Source organism: Polyodon spathula, chromosome 12, assembly GCF_017654505.1.
Source record: "Polyodon spathula isolate WHYD16114869_AA chromosome 12, ASM1765450v1, whole genome shotgun sequence".
NCBI classification, from domain to species: Eukaryota; Metazoa; Chordata; class Actinopteri; order Acipenseriformes; family Polyodontidae; genus Polyodon; species Polyodon spathula.
In genome coordinates, this window is record NC_054545.1 from 39776432 (window position 1) to 39786339 (window position 9908).

The window sequence follows — 9908 nt, forward strand, 5'->3', positions numbered from 1 at the left end:
GCCACCTCATAGCAGAAGTGCTACATCAGCTAATAGTATTAAGTCCAAATTAAAAACATATGTTTACAGTTTAGCTCTTTTAAAATGAACTTTTACATTGTGTTTTTTTACTATTTGTAAAATGTCTTCTTAACATTATATTATACCAAACTGGTTTATTTTTTTTGCCTTGCTTTCTGTTTACTCTATACTATATTTAGTTTTGTCTAGTACAGTGCTTTTTGTATGAAAGTTGCTCTATAAATAAAACTGGCTTTGATTTCTGATTTGATATGACAGCACTGAAGTAACCTGTCAGGGTTGTGTATTTCTGACACTCCTGCGAGAGTAGGAATGAAAACCAGATCATGCAGCTGGACTGGATCAGGTCTACGTCACTCAGAACATTTCCACGGATCAGCTTGAAAGCTACCAGCGGAAACTCTATTTTAACTTCAAACAGCTGTATGTGGGTCGAGTCAATGGGATTCTTTGATACCTGAACTCCGTCTGTGGGCAATAGTACTGGGGCTTGCATGAAGAGGGGTGACGTCTTTTGAAAAGGGCAAAGGTCAAGCAGCAGGCACCACGCTGATCAAGTAGCCTAGATGTTCTATTTAATTCACCCTTAGTGGGTTGAGTTTTGGTCTTGCCAGTTGGTTATGGTGTCACCACAGGACCACTGCAATTGAGAACCCTGTGACACCTCTTTCAATGTAAGGAACCTTTTCATCTTTCCTATACAGCATCAGTTTAACAGCTTCTCATGGCACTGAATACAGCTACATAAAATACAGCACATATTTTACAACAACAGGTAATGGAATTGTTATTTAATACTGGTAACTGATTCTACAATCATGTATCAACACTCATCCTTTTACTCGTAAACTGCAGCTTTTTTTAAAAGGGCAACATACAATTAAAGTGTAGAACTCCATGAAACATCCTGGTACTTGTGTACTTATAGTTATGGGATGTTTTAAAAACTGTTTCCTGAATAAAATACTTTAAAATTCACTCAGATGTCATTGAGCATTGGAAGATGATACAACACTGGTACACTGAATAGAGTGAACTCAGCTTTACCAGAGTAAAGTCAAACCTTTATAGAAAAAAAAACAAAACATTTGATTGTATTTCATTAAAGTGTTCTGTTTTGTCTGTGAAGAACTAAAAGACAGTTTGCTGGTTAAAAATTACAATCTGCACTTTGTTACCCGAAGATCCCTTGCCCACATTATCTGGCGATTCAGTTATGATGGGACAGAATGATGTCTGCTAACACACTGAAATCTATATAGACCTGTTCTTCCTATGATTTCTTCTATGATGTTACCAGAAAAAAATCGGCATATAAAACAGAATTGTAAACAAAGTCCACTAAGGGCATAAATTTTGTAACGGATGCAGCAGGACAGGGGGCCTGCAATCCTAAGAATGTTTGTTTTATGGCAGGGACGGGGTTAAAAAGCCTCCCTGTCAAGCTAATTGTTTAATTTAATTGTTAATTATCACTTGCACCTGGCCAGAATTAATAATTAGAGCCAAGTGCAGTGTTTAAAAGGGGGGCAGCCAGTCTGCTCTAACATACTGCATAATTTGCCTTTCTTGTCTGCCTTGCATAGTTTATTGATGAATAATCTGCATCACATGCAGTAGATTCACTCTGTCATTCTCTTCTGAAGTATTTCTGGATAAATACAGTTAAAGAATGATTAATCTGCTACCCGATGAGAAATGGGAACAAGGTTACATTGATCAAGACATTTGTGTAAAATGTGTCGAATTGTGTTTAGGAATATAATCTATCTAATCTATGCATTACAATCAGGCCCTGTTGGTTTGGCATTTTGAAAATCTCTCAGCAGGGAAACATTTTTAAATATTTGCATAGATACTGCTTTGGCACCTTGACAGAACAACAGTAGGTGATGATTGTAAAATTTTAAAGAAAAAGTAGACCATGCCCAAAGAGGTCCCCAAATACTGAGCCACATCTAGTTCTAAAAATTGAATTTTCATTTGAAGGCTTAAATAGAATTGACCAACATCGACCAATGAAAATCCAAGACATTTCTCCACTTATTATCCACTGCTATCTTTCTACCAATATACCAATGAAATTCATTTTTGCATGTTATTTTTCATTTTATGCATGTTATCTAATAATTTGTTGTTTTATTATGAAGCTGAATCTCAACTCTAATTTATATCTTTCAAGAGAACAATTAGAAATTATAGAAATCGCTTTCTTTGTGTTTTTTCTCTTTTTTTTAACTGCCCAAATACTTAAAATTGCAATATAAGTGAATACATTTCCAGTAGGGTGCATATGTCTATGGCAGGCAATTTAACTGAGGAGCAACTCCTGAGAAAACACAGAGAAAAAAATGAATTTGAGTAATAGCAGTAAGATCATAAAATCATAAAAAAAAAAAAAAACTATTGATACAGTTTTAAAAAACTAAGAAAATCACATTTTAAACTACACTACTTTTTTAATAACCAAAAATGAAACCCAAATTGTTTTGCTCTTTTCTTTTCACTTTGGTTCAGATGCAGACCACACCTAACCCAAACTGTTTCCTGTAAGCCGCTACGTGAGTGTGAGTGGGACGCTAATAACAGTGACACAGGAAGGAAGTGGACTGATAACATTGTGTCAGGAAACACTGGTTTCTTCTGAAAGATGAAAATAAAATCTGGAGAACAAAAATGTCAACAGCAAAACAATGGAGGCCCGCCCAGTGAATGTAATTTATGTGAAATAAAAAAAAAAAGAAACTTACACAAATGCAGAGCATTTCATCATGACTGATCTGCAGGCCCTTTGCAATAAAAAAAGAATAAAACAATGTCATGCTGGATGAAAAGGCTTTACATTAAAATAAAAAAAAGAAACAAAAAACGATCAAACCCAAAGCCACCCTGCCAGTCCCGGGCACACCCCTCGACCAGCAGACTGAAACGAGAAGCGTTAAGAGTACCTTTAGACTGGACTGAAGCACAGAAATACAACCTGAAAGCCTCCGTACACCCCAGGCAATGATCACTCAATAGTGTGAGCTGAAGAAGGACCTTCGCAAGTTTCAGCACAATCAGAGAAGCAGTTCTCTGGTTATGTACAGCACTTTAAAAAGGCATAAAGATAAATACTGTTGTTCCCCTCAGACAGTGACCCCTTCTGGTCAGGAGCCGACGGCTCCAGGTGGAGACACAGGGTTCAGCAGCTTAGCAACATCCAGAGGGGGCCCATCGATCTGCCATCCTCCTGATCGGTAAGTGAACTGCAGTGGAGCAGCGTCATTTCATTGTATCTGCCCTATTGTATTGACTGTAAGATCAGAACCATTGCCACCGTCTGCATTGGCATTGAAGCTCATCTGAGGGTGCAGCTACCTTCCTAATATTCAGGTGTAGTATTGGTGCCTTAACACATTCAATGACAAGCGTTTCAACTAAATCTTTTCAGTGTCTTCAGAATATGAACTAAGCATGCAGTTCAGCCTCTTAAGCTGTATGTTTTTACAGTTAAACGGGTAGCAATACTGCATGCGGTTTTAAAACCTGTTGCCCTTGTGGAAAAACTAAAACCCCTTGAAACAGACTGTGAAAAAAGAGAACTGCTTTTAACATTTTCTTCCTGAGCAGCAGCTGATCTTGTTGTTAACAATTGTGACTTCCTGTTGGCTGTAGGTTGTGTTCACCGAGCGACAGGGAGCCAAGAAGGCTTTGAGGATGGAGGCAGGCGAAACGACCCGTTAAGAGACTGGAAACAAACTGGAAAGCCAACAAGCCTTGTAAATATATAGGTGTTTTCTGGAATATCATACTGTAACAAACACTACATTTGAAAAAAAAAAATTCCCCCTTTTGTGGTTTGCTTTGTCAGCTGGCTGTGGCAAGCAGGGTTATAGGAGGGAGGAAGTTCCCAATATTGAAACTGGAAGGGTGTAACTGAACTGTCAAAGAGGAAACCTCCTGTAGTATTTATCTAACATGCAGTCTGCTCTCTTGCAGTATTTGCATTCAGCATGTTAGATAAATGAAGCTGTGACTTTCTATTAAGCTGTGACTTTCTATCTACAGCCCTCATGTTTTAAGTCGGTGTTAATATGGCAATTCACATTTCTGTAGCACCTTTCATCACAGGGACCCCAAAGCGCTTCACACACAAAACCACTAACAATTTAAACATTAAATACAATACATCTAATACAAAAGGTACGAAACAGAAATTAGAGCTAAACATGATTTTCACTGTAATATTAGAACTAAGATAAAATGCTACTTTGTAAAAACAGAACAATTATAAAACAATTAATTAAAAATAAAAATAATTTGAATTGAAAATGAGAAAAGTGCATTGCAATAACCAATTCTATATTAAGCAAAAGGCATGCATTAGTCTTTCGGCATCAGGCAGAGAAATACCAGCTAGATTTCTCAAATGATAAAAGGACTTTCCTAAAACGAGTCTTGAATGATAGATCACTGATAGCTGTGTTTCTAAAGTGCTTGTGAACATGTAAAAATATATTTTTTACGTACAGCACCTTATTAGTCCTTGCTCCCTACCATGAGTAAGAGAAGCTTGCTTTCCAAGCACTGAATAGATGCTCCTGATCTCCTTTAAATACACCTTAACACAGATTTACTGAAACCGTGCTGTACTTGAGTAGTTCAATAAGATTTTTTTTAACTTTTTAAAAACATACTTTATTTTAAGCAATAACAAAAAAATAACAGAAATAACAAAAACACATTCATGCTACTCTTCCCAAAAATCAGACATAAAATGCAATTAACTTATCTTATCACCCTAAAATGTAAAGAAAACACCCTAAAAAGTCAATTTGAGTGTTAAAGGTAAGGAGACAGCAGAAATCACAACAGAAACTAATCATCTGAAGCATCTTTAAAATACAATTTATAAACTTAATCTAGCTGTTAACAGTTACAAAAGAAGATCCTTCAAATAATAACCAAACATGAGTGAAACTTTACTACAGTCATCCATTGTTGCCCACTGTGTTTTAGCTGCAGGCACACAATATTCCTTCCTTCAAGCTTTCTGGCCACTCTGTGAACTAAACAGACACTACCTGTAGCAGTGTAATTTAAACCAATATAAAATCTTTGTATTAACATTTTACAAGAAACCTCTAGAAAGCTAATGTTTCTAATGTGCTTGTGAAGAGAGTCCGACTGTGGGAAGGTTCTAAGGATATTTCGACCTGTTTTCTGGCTGGCGTGGTGGAAAGTTGTTGCAGTACAGAGCTAAGATCTGAGGATCCGTGGTGTACTTTGTGTTCATCAACAGCTACATTAAGACACATTTTGACATGATGTAAGGTGGGTCTTAGGCAAGGACGGTTTACTTCGCCTCATGACCACGTGCTGCGATGTTTGGCCTTAGCATTGGAAGACAAGTGCAGCATTACCAACAGGTTATCACCAATTCCAGCAATACATGACACACGAAGAACAACATTCCTCCATCCAGGGGAGCAACCACCAAGGAAAGGTATTAAAACCAAAACTCGTCTAGGACAACTGGAAGATGCTAGAGACTGGAAAATGTGGAGAGATGTTGGACAACGGCTTATTTTTCCATCTGAGATTGCCACCACTAACCTTTTGTCTTGTGGTCTGGATCAGCATGCCTTGTTCACCTGGTAGAGTTAACAGTGCCATGGGAAGATGCTGTGGATGAGGCGTATGAAAGTTTGGTACACTGAACTGGCTACTGAAGCAGGAAAGCAATGATGGAGAGTCCAGGTTTACCCAGTGGAGGTGAGTTGTCACACACTCTACCACCCGGTTTCTCAGAGACATCGGATTCAGTGGTCAAGAGTTGCGGCGCATAGTGAAGAACTTATCTGAAGGTTGGGGACCTCAAGTATTGTAGAAAGTCGATTTAAAGGAAGGTAAGTAAGCTGGCTTAGCTGAGTGGAATCACTGTCGAGGCCGCACAGTGGTTGATCCCTGGAGCCAGCATTGCAGCCGTTGTGTGTTGATGCACCTGGAAGGCAAAATAGGCTGATCCCTGGAGCCAGCATTACACTTCAGCCCAGGTGCGATTTGTCAAATTTCTGGGGGGGGGGGTTAGGGTTAGACAAACAACAAAACATCATGACAAGCCTTGATACTTCTGGACTGTAGTACTCAATTTAAACAGTTAAGAGCATCTCTAAGTTACTTATTTATTGTAACGAATCAACTGCTAAAAAATTACACATTTGACAAAAATGCCATCATGGAGCATAAATGCAATTATTTATTATGGATAGGGTCGTACTTGCCAACATTTGGAAACTGTTCAGCAGCACGCTGATCATGTCTATTATCATATAATATACGTATCCCCTCCAGCTCAACACCACACGACCATCATAACAGTAAAAATAGACATAATGAAGCGTTCTTACCTTCGTATAAGTTAATGATCAGAAGATGTGTTTCATCCGCAGGAAGAGCACGAGCACAGCTTGTGGATTTCATTAACTACTGTGCAGACTAAATGTTTTTTTTTTTTTTTTTTTTTTTTTTTAATGGATGAATATCGGAACTTTCTTTATGCATCGGGACGCGGGGAATTTGCCATGAAATCGAGACTCTCCCGACCATATAAAACTACCTACGTTACAGCAACTAAAATAATACTAAAACACACACATGACAAGTACTCGCATTGTTGCACCTAACCTCACTGACAACTGCACAGAGTGTAACAACAATAAATAGAACATAATACAACATATGTGTTCCTAACAAGACCTCTCGATTTATAATACAAAGCGAAAGTTGTTTAATATCATATCAGTGTTTACAAATACACAACACACCTGTTTTTATTAGGCTAGATATGAAGTCTGGCGTTCATTATGCTATTGCATACATTTTGTCGTGTTATTTTTTTATTTTTTTATTTGTGACCTTATGTTTGATTTTAATGTCTTTTTTCTTTCTTTTTTTAGTTGTATGCACTGTATTGCTTGTTATTTCTGTGATCTGTGGTGTCTGTATAGTCTTTATATGTTTTATTGTAAAAGAGCTTTGGCATATTATTGTATGTAAAAAGGGCAGAAGTGTTAGGCTAATGTCCGTTTTTTATGCTTTCGTTTTTATTTGCGCCCTGAAGTTTCATGGTCTTTTTTTTCCCCGGCTTAACATGCAGCAATCATATTTATTCGACTGGCCGTTTTCTGTTAGTGTGTATGCTATATTGTGGTAGTTTTGAGGACGTGTCTTATTTGAAAGAACTGAAAGAGTTCCTTTTCTGTATTGTATTGTGACTGGCTATGCTGTGTCAAAGGATCGTGTGTCATTTTGACAGATGTCCGGCAGTGTTGTTACCAAGCTTTTCCTATTTCGTGGGCGGAATATCCTCCAGTTTTAAATAATCATTTTCTAATCTTATTTTTTTAAAACCAGTCATTTAGTGTATGTAAGAAAGCTGCTTTGTTTGTTTTTTTATTTAAAATACTTAAACTTTTTTTTTTTTTTTTAGAGGGGTGCAATTAGGTGTGAATAGTCAGACTGTTTTCCAAATGGTTTCATGTGGGTATAATATAAGTATTTACATGCAAATAAACATTTTCCCACCCAACTAACAGTATGATTTTTCAAGCAAGTAGGTCATTTATTTGCGAGTTCCCTACATTCCAACTGTTAAAATTATTTTTCCATGAGGGTGAAGAAACCAAAACTATATTGTAAATAAATCAATTAAAGGGAAAAGACTCTCTGAACTAATCATTTGAAAAGTGGTACACTATTAATAATAGTTTAAGAGTGTATTTTATTATGTTTCATATAATTTTGTGTTATTTACATATAAGGGGAACTGTGAATACTGATTATTTTTATTGTTTTTAAATTGTATTTTAAAACTAGCCCTCTTATATGCACCGCACTGTATGTATTTGTGTTAAACAAACCCAGAGATTCACTTTTTTTTTAATTTAGTCAGCATTCACACCTATTACTGTGTTATGATGAATAGAGTCACAGTATTGCAATTGCATACAGTCCTTAAACACCACTATCTTTAATATATCATATTGAACAACAGCCAGAAGAACCCATGTTCCAAATCTCTCCTTTGGTACTGTGTGAGGTGGCTAGAAAATGTACTCGTTGGAGAAGTGGGGTTACAGCAATAAGTCTTTTTTTAAAAATGAAAATAAAACAAATAATTGAATGCTAATAAGCTACACATTTAAAGAGGCAGGAATCTAGACATTCAGCACAGGAAGTGCTAATTAAAGTAAATATAAACCAAGCCCTGCTGTTTAGTTCGATGGCGGGTTTTGCAAGAGATGTACTGAAGGAGAGTGGATTCTCAACAGGCTCAGGCAATATAGCTATTAACAAGTTACATATGACCAACAGTGAATCAGTCCAACATACAGCTACAACTTCCACAAATGCACTGAAGGCAGGACTCATGTGTACTGCTTCATATGGATAAGTAAAGTTAAAGGATTTTCTTGAGGTTAATGAGGCTTTCTATTATTATTGGCAAATAAGTGGTTCCTTTCCTTTAGGTAATGATGCTCATTTAAAGGGGTAATATAGCTTTTAAAGGTAAACAAGAACACTACATGGAGGTCATTATCTTTTATAATGAAGGGCAAAACTGTTTTATTTGTGCTACAGTATATATTCTACAGTATACATTATACTGTAAAGGAATGATGTTGAGCAGCATAGTGAAGGTTTATATTCATGTATGTACCAGCTTTTCCTGTTACAAATCCTTCTTAAAGGTTTCTGCTCTCTAGCATCTTTGATTAAGAGAACTGCACAGGGGTGTTATTTTGTATGGCCATTGGGAAATGCAAGCTTCAAGTATAACTTTTGTTTGTGTGGAATGGTTTTAAAGACACAACGTCTAAGAAACTAGCTCAAGTAAAAAACATTTAAAAAAAACACCCTCATCAACAGACTAACACTCTTTACCTTGGAATTAAGGTTTGAGAACTAGATGCACACTGCCGAGCTAGCCACAGTGTCTGTCTGCTCACCTTAGTTTCTTAGAGGTTTTGCTTCAGTATTTACGATGAATGATTTTAGTTGCTAATTGTATGTGTGAAAATCTTGGAACCAAATCCAAGTTATTCAGTTTCAATCTTACTGTAACTACTGACCCTCAAATGTTTGAATAACATTGACTTCACATTTTCATACAGGTGTATTTACTACATCTAATTCTAAAATATCACCAATAACATTCTGAACTTAATTTACATTGCATTTCTTTGTGCTTTCCCAAACAGAACTCTTAAAGAAGTGACAACGAAGCAATTAAAATCCAAACTTTAACCCACTATCGCAAGATCTTTTCTGTTTAATTAAATACACAACACCATGATTTTAAATAAGGTCCTGGTGTTGCCTTATTACTTCCTTGGTTGTTGGTCACACCCATAGTGAGGCTTGAACCACAGGAGTGAGGCTAGATCATGCAAATTATACTGACCCACAGCACAGGAAGTGCTAAAGTAAAAAAAAAAAAAAAAAAAAAACCCAAAAGACCTTCCGCATAATACTGAGTGGACTAATGTTAAAATTGCTTATGCTAAAAAGAAAGAAAATGGATTTTAAAGCTTTGTTAGCACCCCTTTATATATGTACGTACTGTACATGAAGTCATACACACCACGCTGCCACTCTACTAGAACCACCTGTCGAGACTCACTCGTCCGATGGCAAAGGCATTCAGTCTCACGTGACGGTGCTGTGTGGACACACTTTAGATCTTGGGAGTCTAGGAGTTCCACTAGCAGTAACCAGTGTATCTAATAGCACACATACATCTGTCTGGGAAACCGCATGGGTTACAAATTTACCTTTTTTGGATGGCAGATCAGCAAACTGCACCTGGAAAGTAGAACTGTTTACAGAACAAGCTGTTTTAA